The 14,952-nt window shown below is 47.2% G+C and overlaps 1 non-coding gene across 1 annotated transcript; it reads right to left on the bottom strand.

Annotated features, from left to right (window-relative positions):
- Positions 1 to 2,118: 2,118 nt before the first annotated feature.
- On the bottom strand, positions 2,119 to 14,537 carry LOC101148550 (uncharacterized). Its single transcript, XR_010132191.1, has 4 exons — positions 14,073 to 14,537; positions 7,864 to 7,990; positions 5,217 to 5,400; positions 2,119 to 4,347 (listed from the first exon to the last, which is right to left on the bottom strand). It is a non-coding gene; the product is annotated as an uncharacterized protein (transcript).
- Between the last annotated feature and the right edge of the window lie 415 nt (positions 14,538 to 14,952).

Below are 14,952 nucleotides of genomic sequence, written 5' to 3'. Positions count from 1 at the left end.
TTTTGAGATGGAGTCTTACTCTTGTCGCCCAGGCTGGAGTGCAGTGGCGCAATCTTGGCTCACTGCAACCTCTGCCTCCCGGGTTCAAGCGATTCTCCTGCCTCAGCCTCCCAAGTAGCTGGGATTACAGGCACCTGCCACCACGCCTGGCCAGTTTTTTGTATTTTTAGTAGAGACAAGGTTTCACCATGTTCACCATGTTGGCCAGGGTGGTCTCGAACTCCTGACATCAGGTGATCCACCTGCCTCGGTGGGTCCTGGGATTACAGGCATGAGCCATTGCTACTGGGCTCCAATAAAGTTTAAACTTGCTTTATTAGTTATCTTTTTATGTCTTTTGCTAGACTTATTTAATATTTAAATTTATAAAACCGTTACATAAGTTTTTGTCATTATGAATAAACAAGAATTTATTAGGCCGGGCGTGGTGGCTCACGCCTGTAACCCCAGCACTTTGGGAGGCCGAGGTGGGCAGATCACAAGGTCAGGAGATCGAGACCAGCCTGGCCAGCATAGGGAAACCCCGTCTCTACTAAAAATACAAAAATTAGCCGGGTGTGGTGGCCTGTGCCTGTAATCCCAGCTCTTCAGGAGGCTGAGGTAGGAGAATCGCTTGAACCTGGGAGGGGGGGGTTGCAGTGAGCCAAGATCACGGCACTGCACTACAGCCTGGGTAACAGAGCGAGACTCTGTCTCAAAAAAAAAAAAAAAAGAATTTCTTAGACAAAATTATAACAGTATAGGAAACAAATGTACTAGAAGGAAAATGTCTAAATCTGAATGCATCTGGTAATATTAATTCAGAAGTATAATTTTTTTTTTTTTTGAGACAGAGTCTCGCTCTGTCACCCAGGCTGGAGTGCAGTGTCGCAATCTTGGCTCACTGCAAGCTCCGCCTCCCGGGTTCAAGCCATTCTCCTGCCTCAGCCTCCCGAGTAGCTGGGACTACAGGCGCCTACCAGCACGCCCCACTAATTTTTTGTATTTTTAGTAGAGATGGGGTTTCACCATGTTAGCCAGGATGGTCTCGATCTCCTGGCCTCATGATCTGCCCGCCTTGGCCTCCCCAAAGTGCTGGGATTACAGGCGTGAGCCACTGTGCCTGGCCCAGAAGTATAATTTTTAAAGTCACCATGTTGATTTGGCAATTAAGTTTCAATATTTTAATACATTCTCCCAGTAAATAAAAAACAGAGATTGACATTTGTTAGTATACAACTTATTTGAAAAACTCAGTTAAATAGGCTATTTCTCAGAAACATTTTATCCATTTGTATAGAATCCAACTTCTTTAAAAACACAAACACAGTAAATAGATATTTCTCAGAAACAGAAACTTTTGTTTTAATAATACATAATCAAACATAATAACTAAACACATACTGAGAGATTGTATTCAGCTCTATGTGACAGGAAATTCCCAGAGTTTGCCTGATAAGCCAGTATTGTCTTTCATTTTCTCATGAAAGGTAAGATTTATCTCATGAAGAATACTAGGTCACAGTAGATGCAGTAGGGAAACAATCCCCTGTGCTTTTTAAAAAAATTATTATTTATTTATTTATTTTTGAGACAGAGTCTCACTCTTTCGCCCAGGCTGGAGTACAGTGGCACGATCCCAGCTCACTGCAAGCTTCGCCTCCCAGGTTCATGCCATCCTCCTGCCTCAGCCTCCCGAGTAGCTGGGACTACAGGCGCCCGCCACCACACCTGGCTAATTTTTTGTATTTTTAGTAGAGACAGGGTTTCACCATGATAGCCAGGATGGTCTCGATTTCCTGACCTCGTGATCCGCCCACCTCAGCCTCCCAAAGTGCTGGGATTACAGGCGTGAGTCACCGCGCCCAGCCGCAATCCCCTGTGTTTTTATGGTTGTACCATTGTATCTGTCATGGAAGCAGGAACACAGAAGCACAAGAAATACTGAGACAATGAGGTATTAAGATAATGATAATACGGCCAGGCATAGTGGCTCACACCTGTAATCCCAGCACTTTGGGAGGCCAAGGCGGGCAGATCACCTGAGGTCAGGAGTTCAAGACCACCCTGGCCAACATGATGAAACCCTGTCTCTACTAAAAATACAAAAATTAGCTGGGCATGGTGGTGCATGCCTATAGTTCCAGCTACTTGGGAGGCTGAGGCAGGAGGATCGCTTGAAACCGGGAGGCGGAAGTTGCAGTGAGCCGAGATCGTGCCACTGCACTCCAGCTTGGGCAACATAACAGGACTCTGTCTCAAAAAAGAAAAAGAAAAAGAAAAAAAAACAAAAAAAACCTATTTTCCAATTCCAACCCAGAAGCCGTGTCAAAGAGCAAACAGCAACAGATGAAAAAAATAGTTTCTACGAGACTACACTCCTCCAAGAATTTACACGCATACGTATTTCTACCAACTACCTATTAGCCCACAAGCAAAATGAAGAAGGATTCTCTGACCAATAGCATAAAGCCACTGAATTACTTGCCTGTATAAGTAGAAAGTATTAACATTAAAAATAGTTTTTCCCTGTAAAATGGAAAGGTGGAATAAAAGTAACATGTTAGTAATATCCAGCTTGGAACACACAGGGCCAGTCAGAAAATGTCAACAAACACCAATATTTCATTAGTCTAATGGCCTCACACGGAGTAACAAAAAAATTATATAAAAATTAAAGTTAATGCATATTAAAATACATTCCAAATCACCCATGGGTGCAATACACTTCTAAATGAAAAAAGAAACATTAGTAATTTATAAGAAAAAACCATTATGTATGAAAATTTCAGTACTATAGATGAGAGGGGAATTACAGGATTCTCCCCTCAACTTTATCTGCAAGAGAACTGCAAATTCATTTGCTAGAGGCCCACTTTTAGGATGTGGTCCTGATAAAGGCAATACCATATTTATAAATGTCACGAGATTATTCTCCTGCCGTGAATTTTCTTTCTTTTTTTTTTTTTTGAGATGGAGTCTCGCTCTGTCACCCAGGCTGGAGTGCAGTGGTGCCATCTCGGCTCACTGCAAGCTCCGCCTCCCAGGTTCATGCCATTCTCCTGCCTCAGCCTCTTGAGCAGCTGGGACTACAGGCACCCACCACCACGCCTGGCTAATTTTTTGTATTTTTTTTTTTTTTAGTAGAGACCGGGTTTCACTGTAGCCAGGATGGTCTTGATCTCCTGACCTCGTGATCCGCCTGCCTCGGCCTCCCAAAGTGCTGGGATTACAGGCGTGAGCCACCGCGCCCGGCCCTCCTGCTGTGAATTTTCTGAACCATGTATGTGAATTAATTTGCACAGGTTTTCCCCCATTATGTAGATGTACAGGGTTTCTTTCCTGTGTGACTTCTCACATGACCTTGAAAGGCTTTGGGACAACTGAAAGCTTTCCCACATTTTTCGCATTTATTGGGCTTCTGTCCAATCTGCGTTCTTACATTTTTGGAAGAGCAAAGCCCGCCTGAAGGTTTTCCCACACTGGCTGCATTTACAGGTTTCTCCCCAGTGTGCTTTCTCTCATGTTTGTGTAAAGATGAGGACCAACCATACGTTTTCCCACACGTTTCACATTTATAGACTCTCTCTAGTTTGCGATTTGACATCTGTGGAGGGGCGAGGCCTCGCGGAAGACTTTCCCACCCTGCCCCCACTCACAGGTTTCTTTTTAGCATGCGTTCTCGCGTGTTTGTGTAAGGATGAGGGCCAACCGAACGCTTTCCCGCATTTTTCACACTTATAGGGTTTCTCCCCGTTGTGAATTCTCACGTGTCGTTGAAAGGATGTTGCCCAGCAGTAGGCTTTCCCACACTGCTTACACTCATACGGTCTCCCTCCGGCGTGCATGATCATATGGACTCGAAAGGATTTCTGACACCTGAAGGCCTTCCCACAGTGCTTGCACTCATACGGTCTCCCTCCAGCATGCATCATCACATGCACGCGAAAGGATTTGGGACAACTGAAGCCTTTCCCACACTGCCCACATTCGTAGGGTTTCTCTCCAGTGTGAGTCCTTACATGTTCAGTGAGAGAGTGGGAACGAAGAAATGTCTTCCCGCAAGATTGACAGGCATAGGGTTTCTCTCCACTGTGAGTTTTCTCATGCGTCTGTAGGTATGAAGGGCAACTGAAGGCTTTCCCACATTCCTTACATTTATATAATTTTTGTCCAGAGTGAGCTCTTTTGTGCCTCATCAGGGATGAAGAATGGGTGAAGAGTTTTCCACACTGACTGCATTCGTACCATCTTACACTAGTACAATGATTCTTGCGCAGATGACGATTACAATTTCGAGTCTTTCTGAAGGTTCTTCCATGTTTATTATCTTTACTGCTTTTACATGGTCTCTCCACCCTTGGATTTCTGCTAAAAATGGGCAGCACATTATTAATGGTTTATGCCTTAATAATTTCTTTTTTTTTTTCCTTGAGATGGAGTTTTGCTCTTGTTCCCCAGGCTGGAGTGCAGTGGCACGATCTTGGCTCACTGCAACCTCTGCCTCCCGGTTCAAACAATTCTCCTGTCTCAGCCTCCTGAGCAGCTGGGATTACAGTCACATGGCACCACGCCCAGCTAATTTTTGTATTTTTAGTAGAGATAGGGTTTCACCATATTGATCAGGCTGGTCACAAACTCCTCACCGCAGGTGACCCACCTACCTTGGCCTCTCAAAGTGCTGGGATTACAGGCATAAGCCACTGCACCGGCCAATTATTTCTTAATATATATTAATGAATATTAGGATAACATTTTTGCCATTTTCTGTACAAGGGTAAGTTTCCTGTACTGTTGAAATTATTTCAAACTAGAATAAACGAAATACTCTGGTAGATAGTTCAACCACAGTCCATTACAAAAACAATAGTAATATGTGGGGCTCTCTGATAATTGTTTCTAACAGAATTATCATTTTTTTTTTGAGATAGAGTCTCACTCTGTTGCCCAGCCCAGGCTGGAGTGCAGTGGCACGATCTTGGCTCGCTGCAACCTCCGCCTCCTGGGTTCAAGCAATTCTCCTGTCTCAGCATCCTGAGCAGCTAGGATTACAGCCATATACTACCACACCTATTTTTGTATTTTTAGTAGAGACAGGGTTTCACCATGTCGGTCAGGCTTGTCACAAACTCCTCACCCCAGGTGATCCACCTCCCTCGGCCTCCCAAAGTGCTGGGATTACAGGCGTGAGCCACCGTGCCTGGCGATACTGCCTTTTTCTTCTAAGTACAACTCACCTCAAATGTCTCTCCTTGGTGTTGTGCTTGTCTTTAACGCTATGTTCTTCCCAATTTTTTCCTAAAAGGGAGGCCCATATATTCTTTCTTGTGAACTTTTCTATTTTCTGTTTGAGGGATAATTTTTCTCCAGAAGTAGCCTGCTGAGAAATAGACCCACTGGCTTTAAGCTGAGCCTCATTATCTGAAACAAAAAAGTGAACCAATATGATGAGGAAGGCATCTGCAAAGAAAGAAGTAATTCAGGTGTTTAATTGTTTCATGACTTCATTATGTTATGTTATTTTATTTATTTATTTATTTATTTTTGAGACGGAGTCTCACTCTGTCGCCCAGGCTGGAGTGCAGTGGCACGATCTCGGCTCACTGCAAACTCTGCCTCCAGGGTTCAAGCGATTCTCCTGTCTCAGCCTCCCAAGTGGCTGGGATTACAGGTGCGTGCCACCATGCCCAGCTAATTTTTTTTATTTTTAGTAGAGATGGGGTTTCACCATATTGGCCAGGCTGGTCTTGATCTCCTGACCTTGTGATTCGCCTGCCTTGGCCTCCCAAAGTGCTGGGATTACAGGTGTGAGCCACTGTGCCCGGCCTGACTTCATTATGAAGAAGTACAACAGCTCTCCTTCTGCCATCTTGGAGCCTGTGGAGGCCTGCAGGGAACACGACTTCCAAAAGAAAATGTGTCTGGAAGGTGGTGGTCATTTTGTGGCAGCCATTTTGGCTGCCTGTAAGCAGGGTCTCCAGAACCAAAGGGAGCACACAGTTCTTCTTAAAATTGAAGGTGTTTGGCCGAGCGCAGTGGCTCACGCCTGTAATCCTGGCACTTTGGGAGGCCAAGGCAGGTGGATCACAAGGTCAGGGGATGGAGACCATCTTGGCTAACATGGTGAAACCCTGTCTCTACTAAAAATACAAAAAATTAGCCGGGCGTGGTGGCGGGCGCCTGCAGTCCCAGCTACTTGGGAGGCTGAGGCAGGAGAATGGCGTGAACCTGAGACGCGGAGCTTGCAGTGAGCCGAGATCGCACCACTGCACTCCAGCCTGGGCGACAGAGCAAGATTCTGTCTCAAAATAATAATAATAATAATAATTGAAGGTGTTTATGCTCAAGATGAAACTGAATTCTATTTGGGTAAGAGACATGCTTATGTGTACAAAGCAAACAACAACACAGTGACTCCTGGTGGCAAACCAAACCAGAATCATCTGAGGGAAGGTCATTCAGGCCCACAGAAACAGTGGCATGATTCATGCCAAATTCTGAAGCAATCTTCCTGCTAAGGCCACTGCACACAGAATCCCTGTGGTGCTGTCCCTCTCAAGGATTTCAACTAATGAGAAGCAAAAAAAAAAAAAAAAAAAGTACAAGCAGTCAAAATGGTAGACAATTTTAAATACACAGAAGAATCATCACAAGGTTTCAAACAATTAACCTCTCTGTGCCACCAGTATATACCTGCACTGGTAACACAAAAGGACCCTAAGTCTTTTCTTTTTCTTTCTTTCTTTCTTTCTTTCTTTTTTTTTTTGAGACAGAGTCTTACTCTGTCACCCAGGCTGGAGTGCAGTGATACAATCTCGACTCACTGCAGCCACTGCCTCCCGAGTTCAAGCGATTCTGCTGCCTCAGCCTCCCAAGTAGCTGGGACTACAGGCGCCCGCCACCACACCTGGCTAATTTTTTGTATTTTTTAGTAGAGACGGGGTTTCACTATGTTAGCCAGGATGGTATCAAACTCCTGACCTCGTGATCCGCCCGCCTCGGCCTCCCAAAGTGCTGGTATTACAGGCATGAGCCACCGCGCCTGGCTGATCCTAAGTCTTTTCAACAAGGCAGAAAGAAAAGTACAGATTGATAGGTAGATTTTTATTATCACAGAGAAGCTACTGAATTTTAGGTCCAGGACATCAATGATTATAACTGTCTTATTAACCAATGTATTCCCCTTCTACATTCTAAATCTTAGAATAGGCTTAATGAGCAAGAAATATTTATTTATTTATTCATTTTTTGAGACGGAGTCTCGCTCTATGGCCCAGGCTAGAGTGCAGTGGCGTGATCTTGGCTCACTGCAACCTCTGCCTCCCGGGTTCAAGCAATTCTCCTGCCTCAGCCTCCTGAGTAGCTGGGATTACAGGCACGCACCACCATGCCCAGCTAATTTTTTGTATTTTAGTAGAGATGGCATTTCACCGTGTTGCCCAGGCTGGTCTCAAACTCCTGAGCTCAGGCAATCCACCTGCCTTGGCCTCCCAAAGTGCTGAGATGACAGGCGTGAGCCACCGTGCCTGGCTCTTTTTTCTTTTTTATTTGAGACAGGGTCTCAAGTTGTCACCCTGGCTGGAGTACAGTGGTGTGATCACGGGTCACTGTAGCCTTGAACTCCTGGTCTCAAGCAATTCTCCTGCCTCAGCCTCTCAAGTAGCTAGGACTACAGGAGCATGCTACCACCCCGGGCTAATTTTTGATTTTTGTTTTGTAGAGACAAGGTCTCACTATGTTGCCCAGGCTGGTTGTCAACTCCTAGCCTCAAGTGATCCTCCTGCCTTAGCCTCCTAAAGCACTGGGAATATAGGCATGAACCACTGCAACCAGACAAAACATTTATTATCTAATAACTAAGTGCAGAAATAATGCCATCCTCACCTACTGAGGCCAGGTGCTTGAAGGTCTCCAGCATGACATCTCTGTAGAGTTTTCTCTGAGCAGGATTCAGCAAGGGCCACTCCTCCAGCGTGAAATCCACAACCACGTCTTCAAAGACCACCGTGTCCTAAAACAAACCACATATGTGTACATGAGGATGGGGTAAAACTCACAGCACTGCGGAACTGAACTCAGTTCATAGGACACTCACACAAGATCCTGCAGTCTGCCAATATCTATTTAAGACTCAGTCCTCAGACCTCTTCCCCTCTGTCTGTAATCACTTCCTGTGTCGTAGGTTTTTTTGTCTTTGACAAATAAAAGTTGTATACATTTAAGGTGTAGGTGATGATTTGATACACATATACACTGGGAAATGACTGCCATGAAGTTAATTAACACATCTGTTACCAGTTACCTTTTTAAAAAATCTGACGGTAAGAACAAGTAAGATTTACACTCTTAGTACATTTCATTTTTTTTTTTTTTTTTGAGACGGAGTCTTGCTCTGTCGCCCCAGGCTGGAGTGCAGTAGGGCGATCTTGGCTCACTGCAAGCTCCGCCTCCTGGGTTCAAGCGATTGTCCTGCCTCAGTCTCCCAAGTAGCTGGGATTACAGGTGCACACCAACATGCCTGGATAATTTTTATATTTTTAGTAGAGATGGGGTTTCACCATGTTGGCCAGGCTGCATGTGAACTCCTGACATCAAGTAATCCAACTGTCTTGGCCTCCCAAAGTGCTGGGATTACAGGCGTGAGCCACCACACCCGGGCTTTTAGTATATTTCTTTTTTTTTTTTTTTTTTGAGATGGAGTCTCGCTCTGTCACCCAGACTGGAGTGCAGTGGTGCAATCCCGGCTCATTGCAACCTCCACCTCCCGGGTTCAAGCAATTCTCCTGCCTCAGCCTCCTGAGTAGCTGGGATTACAGGTGCCCGCCACCATGCCTGTGAGCGGCAAGCCACCCAGGTGCCAAGGCAAGAGACTGAGGACATGAGCTGTTCCAGTATAATAAAATATAAAATAAGAATAGTTATACCAGATATAGATCTTAGATATGATTATATATGAATATAATTAATCATCAGTTAGTAGTACTTACTGTTTATTCCAATATTATAATAATCCTCGCTCTATAATCATAACCTAGGAAAAACCAGGCCATACAGAGATAGGAGCTGAGGGGACATAGTGAGGAGTGACCAGAAGACAAGAGTGCGAGCCTTCTGTTATGCCCAGACAGGGCCACCAGAGGGCTCCTTGGTCTAGCGGTGACGCCAGCGTCTGGGAAGACGCCCGTTGCCAAGCAGACCGTGGTCTAGCGGTAGCGTAAGTGTCAAGGAAAAACACCCGCTACTTAGCAGACCAGGAAAGGGAGTCTCCCTTCCCCCGGGGGAGTTTAGAGAAGACTCTACTCCTCCACCTCTTGTGGAGGGCCTGACATCAGTCAGGCGTGCCCGCAGTTATCCCGAGGCCTAACCGTCTCCCTGTGATACTGTGCTTCAGTGGTCACGCTCCTAGTCCGCCTTCATGTTCCATCCTGTACACCCGGCTCTGCCTTTTAGATAACAGTAGCAAATTAGTGAAAGTACTAAAAGTCTCTGATAAGCAGAAATAATGGCATAAGCTGCCTCACTCTCTGTCTCCTCTCTCTCTCTCTGCCTCAGCTGCCACGCAGGGAAGGGCCCCCTGTCCAGTGGACATGTGACCCACGTGTCCTTACCTATCATTGGAGATGGCTCACACTCCTTATCCTGCCCGTTTGTCTTGTATCCAATAAATATCAGTGCAGCCTGGCATTTGGGGCCACTACCGGTCTCTGCGACTTGGTGGTTGTGGTCCCCGGGGCCCAGCTGTCTTTTCTTTTATCTCTTTGTCTTGTGTCTTTATTTCTAAGCTCTCTTGTCTCCGCACATGGGGAGAAACCCACCGACTCTGTGGGGCTGGTCCCTATACACGCCCAACTAATTTTTGTATTTTTAGTACAGACGGGGTTTCACCATGTTGGTCAGGCTGGTCTCGAACCCCTGGCCTCGTGATCCACCCACCTCGGCCTCCCAAAGTGCTGGGATTACAGGCGTGAGCCACCGCACCAGGCCCAGTGTATTTCAAGTATACATTACAGTATCCTTAAATACAGTCACCATTTGGACACTGGATGTAGAGAATGTATTCATCTTACGATGGAAAGTTGGTTCACTTTGACCAACATCTCTCCCCACTTCCCCTGCCCCTCAGCCACAGGCAATCATTCTTCTACTCTCTTCCTCTAGGAATCTGGTTCTTTTCGATTCTTCATGTAAGTAAGATCATCCAGTATTCATCTTTCTATGCCTGGTTTGTCTCACATAGCATAATGTGCCCCAGGTTCATCAGTGCTGTCACCAAAGGCAGGATTTCCTCCTTTATTATGACTGAATAACATTTAACTGTATATATGTGTATGTCATATACTTTTTTTTTTTCTTGAGACGGCGTCTCACTCTATCGCCCAGGCTGGAGTGCAGTGGCGTGATCTCAGCTCACTGCAACCTCTGTGTGTCATATATTCTTTATCCTGTGTCATAGTCTTTAGAATTTTTTTTTTTTTTTGAGATAGAGTCTCGCTCTGTCACCTAGGCTGGAGTGCAATGGTGCGATCTCGGCTCACTGCAACCTCCACCTCCAAGGTTCAAGTGATCCTCCTGCCTCAGCCTCCCGAGTAGCTGGGATTACAGGCACACATCACCATGCCTGGCTAATTTTTTGTATTTTTAGTAGAGACAGGGTTTCACCGTGTTAGCCAGGATAGTCTCGATCTCCTGACCTTGTGATCCGCCTGCCTCGGCCTCCCAAAGTGCTGAGATTACAGGCGTGAGCCATCGTGCCCGGCATTTTTTTTTTTTTTTTGGAGATGGAGTCTCGCTCTGTCGCCCAGGCTGGAGTGCAATGGCATGATCTCAGCTCACTGCAAACTCCACCTTCAGAGTTCAAGCGATTCTCCTGCCTCAGCCTCCCGAGTAGCTGGGATTACAGGCACACGCCACCACGTCCAACTAATTGTTGTATTTTTAGTAGAGATGAGGTTTCACCATGTTGGCCAGGCTGGTCTCAAACTCCCGACCTCAAGTGATCTGCCTGCCTCGGCCTCCCAAAGTGCTGGGATTACAGGAGTGAGCCATCGCGCCTGGCCAGAAAATTTTTTAGAGACAAGGTCTCACTCTGCTGTGCAGGCTGGAGTGCAATGGTGCAATGAGAGCTCGCCGCAGCCTTGAACTCCTGGGTTCAAGCCATCCGCCTGCTTCCCAACTAACTGGGATTACAGGTGTGTGCTGCCATGCCTGGCTAATTTTTATTATTATTATTATTTTTTAGTAGACTCAGGGTTTTACCATGTTGGTCAGGCTGGTCTCGAACTCCTGACCTCAACTGATCCACCTGCCTCGGCCTCCCAAAGTGCTGGGATTACAGGCATGGGGGCCCAACCCAAAATAGTAAAATGTCATCTGCTCCCTGAAATTAGCGACAAGAGAAGCTTTCAGATGTGATCCAATTTAAATTAATCATGGCGAATGTAGTATACAATGAAAAAATATAGAAAGGAGAAAATTGTTCTGGGTGGGAGAAACAGCTAGAGGTCAGGCCCTAAGGAAGGAGAGGGCCTTGGCTCTTTCAGGCACAGCCAGAGCCTGTGTGACTGGACAGAGGGGAATGGGGAGTGACAGCCAAGGGGGGTCGAGTGACAGGAAGTGAGGCACATCACTTTGTGGGGAACTCATCAGCCACAGTAAGGACCTTGGCTCTGAATGACTCCAGGCCTTTGCACAGAGCAGTGATCTCATCTGACAGCTGAGACTAGATCATAGGGGACAGATACAGACACCGGGACACCTGTTAGGAGGCGAAAGCCGCACTAGGTGAGAAGTAGGCGTGTCAGCTTGGGTGTCACAGTGCAGTCCTGTGCAGGACCAGCATAAGAGGAGAATCTAGGCCAGGCGCGGTGGCTCACGCCTGTAATCCCAGCACTTTGGGAGGCCGACGTGGGCAGATCATGAGGTCAGGAAATCAAGACCATCCTGGCTAACATGGTGAAACCCCGTCTCTACTAAAAATACAAAAAAATTAGCCAGGTGTGGTGGCGGGCACCTGTAGTCCCAGCTACCCAGGAGGCTGAGGCAGGAGAATGGCGTGAACCCGGGAGGCGGAGCTTGCAGTGAGCTGAGATTGCGCCACTGCACTCCAGCCTGGGCGACAGAGAGAGACTCCATCTCAAAAAATAAAAAAATAAAAAAAAGAGGAGATATAAAATTTCCTCATGGGCTCAAGGTGGGGCAAGACAGAACAGGAAGAATCAAGGAAGACTGATTATTTCACACAGGAAAGCTGGAATAATGGGGTTACCAGCAACCGAGATATAGGCGGTAATACGTGGACCAGGCTCTTGGGGAGAGGACAAGGATATACTGCAATGCAGCTGAGAATAAGACATTCAAGTGGACACACATATAATAATGTCTTTAGGGGCACTGGTCACAATGGAAAAAATTTGAAAATACCGGAATAGTCACTAGCAAGCAGTGGAATTAATGAACACTAACAATATATCCCTATGAGTGAATATAAAAGAGTGATAAAGGGGCCAGGCGCGGTGGTCCACGCCTGTAATCCCAGCACTTTGGGAGGCTGAGGAGGGTGGATCAGCTGAGGTCAGGAGTTCGAGACCAGCCTGGCCAACATGGTGAAACCCCGTCTCTACTACAAATACAAAAATTAGCTGGGTGTGGCCACACGTGCCTGTGATCCCAGCTACTCAGGAGGCCGAGGCAGGAGAATCGCTTGAACCCAGGAGGTGGAGGTTGCAGTAAGCAGAGATCGCGCCATTGCACTCCAGCCTGGGTGACAGAGCGAGGCTCCATCTCAAAAAAAAAAAAAAAAAAAATTAGCTAGTCATGGTGGCACATGCTGCCTGTAATCCTAGCATTTTGGGAGGCCAAGGTGGGTGGATCACTTGAGGTCAGGAGTTGGAGACCAGCCTGGCCAACATGGTAAAACCCTGTCTCTACTAAAAATACAAAAATTAGCTGGACATGGTGGCACGCATCTGTAGTCCCAGCTACTGGGGAGGCTGAGGCAGGAGAATCAATCGCTTGAACCCAGGAGGTGGAGGCTGCAGTGAGCCTAGATCACGCCACTGCACTCCAGCCTGGGTGACAGAACAAGACTCCGTTTGAAAAAATAAAAACAAAAAATAAAAGAATAGAATTATCATCTGTCACAAATTCTCCACCCTGGAAAAGGAGAATAACTGATATTTTAGCGAGTTTTTGTAATTCACCAAATTATATACCAAACATTTTTTTCTTGTAGGAATGTATTCATTTCGGGGGTGTCATAATAAAAGAGAGATTTTCTCTCTTTCTCTGCGATTCTTTTTCCCGGGAGCCCCGTCAAGGGCTAAGCCCTGGAATCCCATTTGTCATCAACGAAAATAAAACAACAGATGTGAGAAATTTAACCACACGTGCAAAAAAGGAACAGAAAAAAAAAAAAAAAGGCACGCTAGAATTTTTAACAAATGGAATGTAAGACGATAACTTTATTTTTTTTCTGAAATTCACCTCCTTGGAAATATTTTATCTTTCAAACTCTATTCTTTACTGTATGTTCCACTGACTGAAAAAATCTGAGGCTCAAGTAACCAAATCAATCTTTAGAAGGAGAGAGGCCCAGGCAGGGGCGGCTGGGCTGGAGTCCGGCCTGCGGGCCTTTGGGGTCAGGCCCGGTCATTCCGCCACGTGGAGCACCCGCACCACCTGTCCACCCCTCGCCCCTCCCAGGGACGTGGGCCTGGACCCAAAGTCTGCGTCCAAAGCGCATTCTGCTTTGGGGCTGTTGCACCGCCTCGCTGGGGTGAGGTTTGTTTTTTTTTTTTTTTGTACTTTGGGTTAGTTTTTCTTCCAATTAACTTTGTGAGACCCCACAGGGCAGGAGTCATTTCTGCCTTTTTTTCCCCTCCATCCCAGCCTCCTGACAACTACGACTTTCCAGGGAATGAAGACTGGGGCAGGGGAGGAAACTCCCCGCAGGACCCGGGGGTGACACAGGGACAGAGGCTGCATGGGGGTTCCGGGTGGTTCCCCCGGGAGTTTCAGCGTGTTCTCGCCGCTTCCAACCCTCCCCTCCCAGGGCTCCGGCTCCGGCTCCGGCTCGGCTCCTGCCCTGCACTCACCATGTCCTGTCCGTTCCTGAGCTCTTTGAGGAGCTCCCTGCTCCTCGCAGCCGGTGTAGGTGAGCACCACGGGGACACCTGTGGTCACTCAGGGCAGGCTGGGTGTGCTCGGCAGGTAGGACAGCAACACCCCACCCCTGGGGCTGTGATTGGACGGTTCTCTTCTCTGCTCATCTCTCATTGGAGAGTTCACCAGTCACATCCCAAATCCCCTGATTGGACAGTTCTCTAGACTCTGCCCCTCCTTTTCTGGTTGGTCAGCTTACTATCCCCTGAGCTCCCCTGATTGGGAAGTTCTTCAGGCCCCACCCCAGCTTTCCTAATTGGTCATGTTTCCAGGCCCTGTCTCAGCTCCTTTGATTTGACAGGTCTCCAGGCTCTGCCCCAACCCCCCTGATTGACAGTTCTCATCTGGATGCTCCACCTCAGCTCCCCTGATTGGTCAGTTCTCTAGGCCCCACCCCAGCTGCCTGATTGGTCAGTTCTCAGGTCTTGGGTCCTGCAGGGAGCAGCCCCCATCCACGGTGGTCTCCTTCCTGAAATGAAAGTGGTACTGACTTAGAGGGAAACCTGGGCCCTTGGGGTATCCACCTGTAGAAAAAAGCAGCTTCTTCTGTCCTCAGTCTGTTGCCAGATTCCATGACACTGGAGGAGGTCCCCTCTCTCTCCTGACCAGTAGACACCTGGGGAGGCCCACGGGGTCAAGTGAGTGACAAACGAAAGGTTTACCATTCCCTAACTAGGGCCAGCACAATTGCTAGAACTGAACTCTTGAGCCATTAGCAATGGTCTAGCCAGCCGGGCGCGGTGGCTCATGCCCATAATCCCAGGGCTTTGGGAGGCCAAGGTGGGTGGATCACCTGAGGTCAGGAGTTCCAGA

This window comes from Gorilla gorilla, chromosome 20 (genome assembly GCF_029281585.2).
Source record: "Gorilla gorilla gorilla isolate KB3781 chromosome 20, NHGRI_mGorGor1-v2.1_pri, whole genome shotgun sequence".
NCBI classification, from domain to species: domain Eukaryota; kingdom Metazoa; phylum Chordata; class Mammalia; order Primates; family Hominidae; genus Gorilla; species Gorilla gorilla.
This window is presented reverse-complemented; position numbering and strand designations above follow the sequence as displayed.